We start from the raw sequence: 13,943 nt of genomic DNA, 5'->3' as shown, positions 1-13,943 counted from the left end.
TAAAACAGCATCATGTCAAAAATGAAAAGATCCGAGAGGCCGAAGCAGAAAGAAGCAGCTTTGCCAGCCACGCAGAAGCATTTACAGCTCTTGTGACCTGAGAACAAAACGTGCACGGCCCTGGAAATAATCACCCCCCACCCAATGAAGATTCTATTGTAAGGAACAAAATCACCAAATGCTCTCCAGAGGCATCTCATGTGATTCCTTGTCTTACCGGAGAAGTTGCTGTTTTCTTTCTTTCCTCACACTGGATCTTGAGCACATTTTTCTTACTGCCCCGTCCAGAGCTCAGGATCTCATTAACCCCTTAACCAAGCACAAATACTCCATTTTCTAACTTCAATATTTAGACACACTTGATTGGAAAGAGCAAATTGTGTATCTCGACTAAAAAAGAGGCTTGCTTTGTCAGTACGAGACAAAGAAAAAAGCAGGTGATCATTTTTCAACAGCCTAGCAGCTCTTCAGAGAACATTTCACCGCCAGCCGCAGGCAGGACCTTCTTCTCTCGGAAACACTGGTAAATTTAGGGACTAGGGCAGAGGAGTTTGAATCCCAAGCCTCGAGCAGACCCAAAACCAGCAGCATTCAGCCGTCTGGAGTCGGGCAGCCCCCGGCCTGTGCTCCCCGCTCACGGCAGGTGGCACTGCGCGGCCGGGCGCTCGCCTTCCCCTGGGCTGCTGCTGCTGCGAGGACCAAACACCTCCCTGCCCGGCTGGAGGGCTGAGGCACCAGGGAAAGCTGCCAAGGCCTGGAGTTGAGTGGATCGGGGAATACCTGCACGGTAACTGCTGGAGGTTAGCCACGCATTTTGCACGTTAGAAAAAGTCTCAATAAAATACATATCACAATAAACAAATGACTCAACAAACCCTTGATGCCTCTCCTTTCCTTTTTTTTTTTCCTCCCTTCTGCATGAAGATGCTTTACAAAGGAAATTTGTAATCAAGTGGTTAGACCAGCCGGTTCATTAAAGCAGTCATTTTTTTTTTTTTCCTCCCAGAAAGCCTTCTTTTTCCAGTTTTTCAACTTTTGCACTGAAGTTTGGCTGTCTATTGTTTATCCTCTGTCCTAGGATATGAAGGATGAAGAGCTAAACCAGTGTCAGGGTGCTGACAGCCTGAGAAGGCAAAGCAGAATGAATGCAGTTTTGTGTGAAACAAGGAGGAAAGGGGTGTGAGAGCATCAGTATTGCACATGGAAAACATTGCTGGAGAGCCTATGACACAAAAAGTGATGACAGGTTCTTGCATAATATGACACTTAAACTATAAATGGTTCACAAAACGGGAAAAGCACTCCCTCTGTACCCACTCATACCCAGACGTTTTCAGGCTACAGATACTTCACTGGTGCACGAAGCTCAGGCGTGCTCACCACCAGATACAACGCGTGCCCTTGCATTTGTACCTCTGGGCCATCCTGACCCAGCAGGAAACGAACACGGAGGAAAGGAACATCTGGGCCAGCTCCAACTCCTGGCAAGGCTAGTATTGTCTAGAGCAGCAGGCAGCCAGACGTGGCAAAAAAGACCATGAGCTCCAGTGCCTCTACTGCCTTTGCCAGAGCTCTAGAAAGCCAAGCTTGAGGCTGCTGATCCTCCTGAGGGAAAAGGGAAGGGCTCCAGTTCTCGTACAGGAACTTCTCCCTGATAACAGAAGGGACAGCAAACCAGAATCCCCAATATTTTCCTTCTAATGGCAAAAGGCACCTGGCCCACACTTTACTTGTAGGGCAATGTATTACATTTTGGCTGCTTTTCCTGCATAGCTGAGAAGCTCTAAGCCAGCTCTGCTGAACATGTCAAGCCAAAACAGTCCATCACAAACCAGATGCAAACTGATTGTTCAAACAAAGGAAAAGCTTGTTTCCAGTGGGGGAAAAAAGAATTCAGAAACATCTTCTTCAGAAAAAAAAACAATAACTGGGAGAGGCAATCTCCCTGATCCACTGATCCTGCTAACTAAACCTTAGCAGGGAATTACCTGGAAAAACTAGCAACACCTCTGAGCAACAAAGGTTACTTACCCCCCTGCTGATCCTTCTGGCAGGTGGGACTGGAGGAAGAGGTCAGGAAAAGAGGATTTGGGAAATGCACTCAGGAAAAGGATGCATGAAGAAGAAAGGAGTCAAGAAAGAAAAGCGATGGAAACAGAGAAGGCAAGGAAAGTCTAATAAAAGGTTAGAAAAAGTAGCACTCGTGCACAGGAGCAGACTCTCCATGGGGAGAGAGCTACTGGGTCAAAACCTCATTGAAAGAGAGACAAATGTAAATGAATACCCAACACACTCTCTTTTCTACCTTTTTCCTAACACATTCATCCTAATTCTTCTCCTTACCCCACCAGGGCACCCATGCCTTTCTTGCTTCCATTTTAACCCACCTCTTTTATCATGCCTGCCCAGGAGCATACCCTTGGCTCAGTGCAAGGAATGCACTGACGGGCTGGTCTCCGAGGCCAGCTCCTGCGCACGCTGCTCCTGCAGCAAGATATGCCTCCCACCCACTGCCCACCCCTCATTTCTCCACATCATGAACAGCAAGAACCCCCCAGCTCCTCTGGAGACAGGGCAGCTCTTCCTGCCCCACAAACGCCTATGAATTTCAGCTCCTAAATAGGTCTTGTTCAGCTTCCAGCACCCAGTCAGGTGCTGGAACCCCGTTCCTGACTGTTTGTACGTCCCCGTTTGTACAAGGTTGCACACACCCATCCCAGCCCCTCAGCCGCCAACTACACAGCTACACGGATGGTGACAGCAGCAGTAAAGTCCCCATCTATACTGCTTACAGTTATCTTTGAAAAGATGGGAGTTTCCATGTTGTTCCACACCAGTGACTTAAGTGGGAAAGGCCGTGACTGAACACATTTGAATGAAGGAGTCAAGCTACCAGAGTTAGTCTCTAAGTCACAACTGACTGGATGGACTCAAACTTACACCAGACCAGATTTATGATGACCACGAGGCAACAAGCAGCAATATGCCCGCACTCCTGGATGCCAACAGGCTGAAGGTTGCAGTGTCTTGCACGTTGACTTTCTAGACCATTTACAATTAAGTCTAGGTATGGATTGTGGAGCTAAGTCTAGGCTTTGGGGCAGGAAAGGTAAGAATTCTCAAGATGCTGGCCTCTTCTGGAACATTAGATGTTTATTGAACAGTCTGCACATACATAAAAATTCAGCACCTGTTTTTAAAGCAGTATGGTGGTCACTCTGCTTTTTGTCCAAAACCTTATTACAAAATGGAATCTGTAAGCCAGGAAAAATGTATTTGTATTTACTAGGGAAAGAAAAATAGGGAGGGGAGACGTGAACAACATTATTATATGTGATGAATCTCCTGTTTATTTTAGAGAGTCTGGAAATTGCCTTGTTTTCTTCAATTGGACTGCACGTCTTTGTAAAAGATGCGTTCCACCCCAAACCATAAATATTCCAAGGACATCCTATTAGCAGTGTTATGCAATAGAGGGAACTAGCTTATCCCAAAGCATTCACAGTGCCTACCGACTTGCATTTGATTTAAGCCTGTCTTCTATGCTCCCTCTATAGCAAAGGGGATTCCATCCTCACAACAGCCCTCTGTCCTCCCTTTGGAGATGCCTGGAAGATAAGCCTCTCACACATGCCGTCTAAAATTAGTGTCATGTGAGTATCCTCTTCTGGCCTTATAAACTTTGAGTCTATGAAAACAATAAAACACTATTCTTTAATTTGACATGAGCACAAAATTGCCTTTTTCAATTTTACATCTGAATCTGGTTAGAGGGAGCCTGGGATGCCACCACACCAACCTTTAGCATTTGTCTGCGGAGGTATGAAGCCAGCAGCAGTCCCCCAAAAAACCTGCACGACTGCTGAATCCACATCAAGCTGTGAAACTGCAGCAGAGTGAACACATCCGGACGAGGTGAGTTCACAGACTGCACCGAGAGCAGAAGGAACACACTGGAGTACGCCTGACATTTTCCTAAATCTAAATTATCATTTCTGTCCCTGTCCATCAGTGGAGGAGATAGGAGATACTGCAGACAAGACTACAGTGGAAGGAGCCTCTTCTTTGTATTTCAGATTCACCTGGCATCAAGTGCTTATGAATCCTCCCTGCCCGGGCAACAGAGGCATCAAGGGGACCTCTTTTCAATCTTTTGCTTCCAGAATTTAAAGTGTGCTTCTCAACAGCCCACCAGAAGTATTTTTTCCATGCACCAATGCAGCTTCACAAGCCTTCTAACCTGGGTTAAACCAGACAGTGTTTGGGATAGGGAATCTCTGGCTTTACCTGAAGCAGCAAAGGCTCCGATCATTGTAGCAGTACTAGTAGCTTCTATTTGTTTATTCCGTTCCATCAGAGTACACAAATAACTGGAGTTTTCCTGGTTTTAAGCCCATGTGAAAGAGAAAAGATTTGGCTTTCTGTTTTGGATGTCATAATATTAATGGAGAACATCTTTACAGGCTTATTACAATGCAATATTGCCAATTCCAAGCGTCAAGAAAATTAAATAATGAAAAAGGCATAATGAATCATTCATCCCCACCCTACAGCAAAAATCACGAGAGTAAACATTACTTTGATTCCATTTGTTTACCAGTTTCTGAGCATTTCTGGTGCCGACAGATTACTTTTTCAAACCCATCTTCCACAATGAGAGTTAGAAACTGTCTTAAAGTTTTTCAGTTATGTTTAAGTCACATGAATTCTGAAGCTGGAGCCTTAAGGGCAAAAAAATATCTAGCAAAATAAGCTGACAAGGAACAAAACCAGCTGAGAAGGGCTTCAGGATGAAACTACCAGAGTAATTAATGAACCATTGATACCAAACAGGTTCAGAAGGGTGGCTAGGCTGTAAGACCCAGCAAAGCTGACCTATTTGCTAGAACAGATTAAAACTGCCTGAAATGAAGAAAGGGCCAACACACTACACTTCAGGTGTTAATTCAGACCAACTGCACACAATGTCCCTGTCTGAACCTGCTCCAGGTGGCACTGCTTGAGCAGGGGGGCTGCACAGGATGACCTCCAGAGGCCCCTGCCAACCTCAACCATGCTGTCATTCTGTGAAAAATCAACTGACAAAAGAAAAAAAAAAAAACACCCCACCAAAACAGTAGGGACTGGTTTGAGGCCAGTCCTCCTAGTCCCAATTTCTTATGGAGTCAGGGAAAAAAAAAAACTACTGGCAAAAATTGCTCTGTGTAAGACTCATGAAATGTAGTAACTAAACATTATTATAAATTTATTTCATCTTGACACCAAAAACAGCTCTACAGCTGTTTTATGATACTGTGAAGGTTAAACTACTACAGAACAAGCACTCCTGCATGCGGCTACTATAAAAGCGTCACTGAGTTATTTCTAATTTTAGTGCCTGTTGTTCTAAAAATTGCTTCCCGCTGCACTCCAGGAAGAAAAAAGGTAATTCAAATAAACCTAGCAGCTGAGGAACAACATGCATCTATCCTAAAAGCTGAGCAGCTCTGTACAGCTCTGGGGTTTGTGCAGGACTAAGACTGCAGGGAGACTCACAAGATGGTTCAAGTCACCACAGCCCAAAACATGGAGGTCTGTGGCTGATACAGGGATGTTGCACCACTTCATGGCAAACAGAGAAACAGGTACATTTAGGGTAGAATTAGTCTGTCTTACTTAGGCCAACCACTTCAAGGTGGTAAGATCCATCGCACCCAAGAATGCCCATTTGTCTGCACTAACCCTAAAGCTAGTTCAGGCAATGAAGAATTTTATTTACAATTTGTTTGGGTGAATCCTATCCAAGCGTCCAACAAAAGTTAAGTCAGGAGGCCACTACCCCAACTTCAAATACTATTAAACCCCCACCCTGAGATCCAAATTTTCCCCAGAAAGTGAGGGAAAGAAATATGATCAAAGCGTAGATAAACTTTCTGGACATGCTTGTAGAAAACAGTGCTTTCAAAAGGTCTTTACTTCAAAAATACCTTTACTGGTATTCCCAGATGCCAGTAAAAACATTATCTGAGCACTGGGTCTGTCTAAGAACACCAAGAAGATTGTATGAAGCCATGTAAGCTAAAGGGAGATGAAAATAAGTGCCTTCTCTGTCAGATGGAGATAGAACAAAAACTAGTTGGGGAAATAATCATTGGCACTCATCAGCTACCAGTATAAATTGCTGAAAATCGTGAACTTTTAAACTGAAAGTCATGCACATTCTGAAATCATGGGTTCTCACATAAGGTTTTGCCAAGGAAGGGAATCAGAAACAAATCCGCTAGCAAAAATTCATTTCTTCATTGTAATCAAGCAGCGACTTTGTCACCCCATTTATCTCATGGGGATGCCGTTACCGCTGATATGGACAATTAACTGTATTTGGAAAATACATCTTTCAAAAATTATCTGCAACGCTCCATCACCAGTTTTGAGCACAAAACCACGAGCAGGGAGAAATAATTTCCTCACTGGTGTAAAGTGGTATAGCTGCACAGAAATGAGCAGCCATATACCAGCTTCGAGGGGCTGCAAGTACGGTCATTAATTCATGCCTATGGGACTGGAAGCTGCGTGCAGCGGGTCAGCCTCTTCTCCCCCTGCAGGCCCTAAAGCAAAGTCAGACCGGGCTTAAGACTGCTGCTGGCAGCAGTGGATGGCTGGTCTCCTGGCATGGAAACTATTGTGTGACTGCCATTGCAAGCACCACCCCAAAAACCAAGCACGAACCTCTGAGAACACTGACTACCAGTATCTAGAGTTGTTGGGGGGTATTAGCTTTTTACAAACCAGCCTTCCCACTGTTACTGTTCAGGGCTCCTGGAGATGCAACCACCTCTTGTTCAAGAAGTTCAGCACGCTGCCTAAGATGCCCCAAGTAGAGCATTACTCAACAGCTCGGAAGCACCAATACCTGGGTTTGCTCCTACGCAGAGGGGCGTACTCCAGCAGATGACAAAGAGCAAACCGAAACGCACCTTTCTTAATTCAAACCCGAATTTCATTTGAATGCATATTTTACTAGGTGTTGCCACCCGGATCTCCGACCAATCAGCACCACATCCAACATATTCGCGTGTATGCTGAAACCAGGAGGTGCTGCCAAAGCATGAAGCAGCCTACAGAAAAGGGCGGGGAGGGAGGAATGTGCTGCTGCTTCCTGTTCTTGGCCAGAGCAGACAAGGAGACATGGCTCTTTAGTCCAAGGGAACCAGAAGGTTTAATCCACCCATGCTTCCAGTCTGACCATAATACCTTTGCTACTCATTTTAAAAGGGAGCACAAAAATTAAATGTTATTATACAGAGGCCAAGATTCCAGTGATAAGAAACTTGAATACCGTCTGAGATGTTAATAGTAAGAGCTAAAGACGTGCTCTGCAACTGCGGGGCAACATTTTACTAAGTTTGGCAGAAGAGTCTCCTCCCTTCATACCCTCAGGCTTTCGCTTAGCTTAGACAATATCACAAGGAAGGGCTGTTTGCCCAGAGGTTTTCACTGCATATTTGTTGGGGATTTTTGTTTGTTTGTTTGTTCATTGACATGGCTTACTGCCAGCTTATGAAAACTACAAGCCTGTCATCGGGAGTTCACCCAGTCTGAGAGAGGAAAAACAATGGTTAGAAGTCAACCTGATTCCATACCTTTAAAATGTCACAAAATAAAGCACACAGAAAATAGACATTCTAGAAATGCTGCGATGCTCCCTGATTTCACTCAAGGATTATAATGAAACATGGGTTTCTATAAGCAATCAGTATTGGCTTGTCTCAGCACAGACAACTCCGTGCACGAACATTAAGCTCCATTCTTCATGTATGCAGAACTTCCCCAACAGGTTTGTTCTTCCAGAGTTACTGAGATTATCTTTGGAAAACAAAACTCTTTTCTTACCCATATCACAGAGATTTCTTTCCAACTTTTTCAGGGCACACTGAACCCAGATACAGGAAAAAAAAGCCACCTCTGACATCATCTTGAGCCGTACTAAGAAGAGCAATGAGGATTCCCTGGAAACAGGAAACCCTATTTTGTACAGCTTGTGTTCCCACTGAAGGCAGCAAGCCATTCAGATACAGCCAGATGGGAGGATCAGGCTTATCAGCTGGAGGTGGGACAGGGCAGAAAAGCACCGGGTCGAGCCCCAGCCCTCGTAAATCAGCACAACTCCACTCAAGTTAACAGGGTTGTGCCGATTCAAGCCAGCTGTGGATCTAACCCACAGCATGTTTTGCAAGGCTATTTTCAACTCTTCAGGGCTCTGCTTTGCTGTGTTTAAACATTCACAACACCCACTGAAGTTAATGAGAACTGTGTGTACAGAACACTAGTGTTATTTCTTTTTAAATATTTGGGAGGTGCTCAGAGACTGTGATAATGAGTGCCATATATTAGAACTGAGACAGAATGGTATTGAATCATCCGACCCTTAAGTGGGACAGGTCGTTAATCTTTTCCTTGGGAGAACATTTCAATTTTTGCCTTGGCAAATGAGGAATCATCATTAATAGATGTGGGGGTTCTACCTTTGCCAAGTCCCAGACAAAAAATGTGTTTTTCCATTTGCCTTGGGCTTGTGTAAGCTTGCCTAAGGAGGCCAGCCTCACAGTTTGAGAAACACTGCTAGCAGCCACCATACCCTCATTCCCAGCTAAATTAAACCCTATTACACTGTAATTAACCTTGCCTAACTTGTTCTGAGTTACAGCAGTAGGTTAAAAAAAAAAATCATGCCTCTTCTAAGCTGTCCCTGAGAAGCATTTTTACATATCAGGCTTGCCTACTTTTCAAATATTTCCAGCCTCTCTTGGAAGCTCTTCTTCTGAAGATCACAGCTCAACTGCAGGCAACACCAGAACTCTTCTTGACTTCAGTGGGACCAGAATCATCCGCAGTTATACTCCTGCACCTTCTATTCCTGACAGGCAGCATATTTTTGAAGCAAACACAATACTACAGAAGTGATGGCAAGACTATGTACATATAGTGTTAGTTTAAGAGATTCACACAGGCAGGCTCACCGACTTTCCTTGGTCAAATTTAAAGCAGTAAAATTCTATTTTATGAATTAGTCTCTTGAGCATTTTATTTAAATATAAGATTAAAAAAAAAAAGCACATTTCTAGTTCCATTTGGCTCTCAGGGCACAGTGAGAAGAACGAGCAAAAAGTAGGAGGAACTTCTCATTTACTAAACTATCCTTTTAAAAGAAAAATAAGTTGTTGACAGAATCACTCCTTCCAGATATCTTTTCCCCCTTCTTTTTAAAAACCGAGTTCTTCAACTCTATTTTAAAAGACCCAGAGTTTAAATAAGGTCTGTCAAGCTCCATTAAGTCCACAGACCTTTCGATCAGACCATCAACGCAACAGTCTTAAAACCAGAAACCCTCTAACGTTGTTCTGGTGAAGGTTTGGATAATCCTTTCACTGCCGGCAGTAAGCACATACATGGAAAATACAGCACAAACCACCACAGTGCGAGTTGTATGCTGCTCTTAGTTAAGAGTGCACTCACCAAAAAAAAAAAAAGTGCCATCACAGGTTACAGATATTACCGCTGGTAAGCCTCTGAGGTGCAGCCCTGGCGGTCAGCAAAGCCAACCCGACTTGTTTTAATCTGTGTGCATCTGGATCGACGGAGAAAAATAATTAAAAGAGAAGAAAGAAGAGAATAAATGGTTATACACCAAGCGCAGCAGCCTGCCTTCAGGAGGGCGGCCGGCACACGTTGCGGCAGCAGGACTCCTCCATCCCCCGGCTCCGCGTGGGGGCTCCGGGCCCCCGGGGGTCCCGCAGCGCCCGGCCCCTCTCTGCCGCCGGCCCCCGGCGCTGCAAGGTCTCGTCCGCCGCTGCCGGCCCGATGCCCGGGCCTCGCTGGTCAAGTGGTCCTAAACATTTCACAATTATGATAGAGAACTGTTGAACTGTTAAGAACCACTGCACCAAGGAGGCTGAGGAGCCGCGGGGAGGGGGGGGCGGTGGGGACGCGCTTTCCCCCTCGCTCTCCAGGCCCGGGCTTGGCTCTTCCTCTCGGCACGGCGGACCTGGGGGCGAGACAAAACACACGGGGAAGAGGGGCTGGGGGGAAGCCCCCGACCCACCGAGCCCCGTCCCGTCGCACCGCGGCTCGGCCGCCGCCCCCCGCCCGCCCGCCCGCTCTCGCTCCCTCCCTCCCCTCACCCAGCCCCGCCACTTACACGCAGCCAACGTCCCGCGACCGCGCCGGGAGACAGCGAGCTTTCAAATAAATAAATAAAAAAAAATTACAAAAAGTTGAAAAAGGGGCAAAAACAAGCCACTCTCCTCAGGGGGAAGCCCCAGCTCGGGGCTGGCTGCCGGCCGCTCCCCCGGCCCAGTGCCGCGGCTGGGCGTGCGGGGCCCTTTTATACCCGCGCGGGCACCTCGCGGTGCATGAGCCGTCCCCTGCCGCGGCGGCCAGGAATGCAGCCCTCGCCCCTCACACGACCAGTTTTTCCAGGCTTGCCTTCTCACTGACAGGCTGGTTTCTTTTTTTTTTTTTTTTTTTCTTGTTTCCAGCGATCATCTGGGGCGGCCCAACGTCAGCAGGTAAGGAAAGGCCGAACCTGTTCCGAGGCGGCGCGTTGCCTCCCGCCCCTCCGCCCTGTCACCGTGGGGGAAACCGCCCGACAGGTTTCGCCGAAGCTGGAGGTGGCTCCGGGAGGGGAGCAGCAGACTCCACCCAGCGCCCTCCTGACAGGAGAGATCCCTCGGCGCCCTCCCGGCTCCCTTCGCCTGGCTGCCAGCCTCAATAAAAAAAATAAATAAATAAATAAATAATAAAAAAAGCCCTAAACCGGCCTGTCGTGTTCTCCAGGGGATTTCATTGAGGCACGGCGAACGCCGGCGTTGGGCCGCGTTTCCCGTTCGCCATCGTGGCGTCGCCTCTTCCCACCTGGCCTCAGGCGTGAGGCGGCGAGGGCTGGCGTGCTGCCGGGGGGCTGCGGTCCTTCCCCCTCGGCAAATGTGTCCTGGCGGTGGGGGGCTGCCCGCAAATGATAATTTTAGAAAGCCCCGCCGCCTCCCTTTCGTTCCCCAGCGTGTTGTTTTTGCTCAGAAATGGCGTGAGGTGCCATGTGCCGAGGGAGGAGGCTGCCTTTGCCCCGTCCCCCTCAGCCCCACTGCTTTTTCCCCAGGTGAGGCGTCGGAGGGCGGCCCACTGGGGAGCTCACCTCTCACAGCTCGCTTTCTGTGGCTGAGCGCTTCCACCGCCATGTGGATCGCACCACTCGGCTCCAGGAAGGCAGGCGCCTAACCAGGGCTGAGAAACGTGAAGGTTGGCCCGATTTACAGAGCTGTTGGGCAGCCAGCAGGAGAAGATGCTCTGACCTTCCAAAAATCAGGCCACTTGCTCCTCGTCAGGCCCTTAGCCGTGATGCTGGGAGTCATTTTCTCTGAATTTAAGCGTCTTCGGTTAATCCCTCTCGCTTTTAGTCTCTTTGTCTAGAGAACAGGACTGAGACATGGCACACCAAGGCTCACCGTGGTGTGGGGTGAGCAGGAAAGCCTTCCCCCTCTGACACCTCAGGACGGGGCTCAAGGCACCCTGGCAGCTGTGCCCCCGTGGCGGCTGCAGGGATGTTGTTGGGGCTGCTCGCGCTGCCTGGTGGCACGCTGCCAGCCAGTCCAGGAGACACGATTTAGAGCAGATGTGGATGGCAAACCCTGCTCTGCCAGTGACTCAATCCATGGCCTCCGCCAAGTCACTTCACCACACCTTAAGGAGGAGAGATAATGCTTACCTGCCTCATCTTATGAGGCTTCACTTATGTTTATATAGTGCTTTGCATGCTTAGAGAACTGTGTAAGTGCTGTGTATGAATTTTGGCGCTCCAGATCCTATGATCTTTGGCCCTTTAAAAATATATAGACAACTCAAGCCAATCCCGGAGGAAATGCTCATAAGGACAGGCATTGCGGAGCACCAGGGGATTCCAGCACGGCTCATGTGAACGTGCGCTCCCACCAGGAGCAGGAGCAGACAGGTTGCTCTAGGAACCTATGCAAACCTCATGCCGAGGAAGCTCCTGAGATCTAGGCTGGAGGCATTTCAGTCCACTTTGGTAAAACCGGCTCCTGCGCTTCTTCTGTGCTCCCTCAGACTCAAACCCAGAAGTTAGGTTTGTGCTTATTTTTTCTTTCCAGAGAGACCAATTTTTACAGTTTTTCTGGACCTTCTCATTCTCCCCAAAGTATTTTCACCTGCCTCAGATAGAGAAGGGCGCACTATTTGTGAGTTAATGCAAAGGAGACATCTGCCCTTGACAGCAGTGGAAGTCTGGGGGAAGCAAGGCTGCTCTTTACTCTCTGTAAGAAGAGTCACTTGTTTTATGGCTGTGTCCTAGGTCTCCTTCTCCTACCGGTGATGTACACATGCACAGCATGATCATACTAGCTATATTCTATATATAATTCCTTGCTAACTATACTACCAACTCTCACCTACCCCTGACAAACACCCATCCACACCCACAGCTCTATAATACCACTCTGCTAATAACCTGCTGTCCATACTACCTGGGTGCAAAAACCCTTTCCAGACAAACCAGTCAGAACCCACTACTGTGCTGGGGAGATACAATACTACCCGGTGACCCCACTGCGGGTCTGGTCCAGGTTCAGACACACACGGCTGATAGCCCCTGAGGAAGGGCTCTTGAGCCTTAAGTGGGGAATTGCCTGGGGCAGCCCCAGGAAATGAGGCACCAGAACTTGTATGGGGTTTAGGCAGGATGAGTAATCTTCTGATTTGTATTTTTTTAATAAGTGTTGGTTTTGTTGACTGAATGTTTAAGGTTGTCTGTGTGTTTGTTGTTTTTTTTTTTCAGGGAAGAATACAATAATAAAACTGTACAGGTCTCTTGTGCTTGGTAAGGGGTGCATGAGGGGTGGCTAGGATGAACTTTACTGGCTTAAAAGAGTCCACCAATCAAATATATACAGTCCCTTAGATCACTAGTAGGAAAAATGTACTTTTTTAGTAACTTACGTGTTAGACAGCAGGGGGCAAATATACTTTTAATTTATTTATGTAATTATTCAATAAGTTCTGTTTCTCACCTGTATATACCTGATTATAAAAGTAACAAAGCTAACATCCAGTTCTCTGTCTAAGCTAGGCAGAGTCACATAGAATGGTCTGAAGGCTTTAAAAGGTAGAAGAGTAGAGATGCCTAACATTAGAAACAGACGGATAGCTCTATACAAGGGATAAGCCATGTATTGTTCTTCCTCTGTGAAGGTCTGAAAGGTGATCAAATAATTAAAATAACAGAATTGGTTCTGAAATTCTACAGAGGTAAAAAATCAATCGTATTAGAAGGAACAGTAATTAGCCTGTATTTCCACTGATGGTTAAACTAAGTATCATTTTTATTCCTTTTTTTTCAGCTGCATATATACAAGTACATTGGCTATGTTCTTGGTTTGCAATGGACCGTCTATTGTCTGCAAAGACATAGATGTAACTTACTGGAGGACTTAAGGGATGTGCTGTTTGCATGGCAGAATGTGGAAGGCTCTGGCAGTGAGAGAAATATTAAATTTAAAGGCACTTCTATTTTGAAAAAGTGACATTGTGAAAAATGGCTGAAAGACGCTATCGTTATTTTCCATCAGTATCCCCATGCTCCTTGGCAAAAGGTCCCAGGACTTTCCTGCCCATACTGTATTCTGCAGGTAGTATCATGGAGGGTGTGGGACAACACAAAGTGCTACTCCTTGTACTACAACATGTTTTATCTGACAATTCTAAACTTAGAATAAATCCAGCATGCAGGCTAAGCTTGTGCTCTGAGCTTACTATTGTTTTTCCCTTTCCTCAACAGTTCCCTACTGACTTGCTATTCTTGCTCATTGTTGTTTGCCTAAAATTAGGTTGGAAGTTTCTTAAGCAAAGACTTGGAGTCCGACGTGCTGCAAAATACCTGTTGTATTCTTGGTAAA

General features: G+C 46.6%; 1 long non-coding RNA gene across 1 annotated transcript; it reads right to left on the bottom strand.

Annotated features, from left to right (window-relative positions):
• Nucleotides 1-8,348: 8,348 nt before the first annotated feature.
• LOC310899787 lies at nucleotides 8,349-13,330 on the bottom strand. The gene is made up of 2 exons (XR_014584667.1): nucleotides 10,178-13,330; nucleotides 8,349-10,024 (listed from the first exon to the last, which is right to left on the bottom strand). It is a non-coding gene; the product is annotated as an uncharacterized lncRNA (long non-coding RNA).
• Between the last annotated feature and the right edge of the window lie 613 nt (nucleotides 13,331-13,943).

This window comes from Anser anser (assembly GCF_964211835.1).
Source record: "Anser anser genome assembly, chromosome: 5".
Lineage (NCBI taxonomy): Eukaryota > Metazoa > Chordata > Aves > Anseriformes > Anatidae > Anser > Anser anser.
Note: the sequence above shows the minus strand (reverse complement) of the source record. Positions and strands in the feature narration are given on the sequence as shown.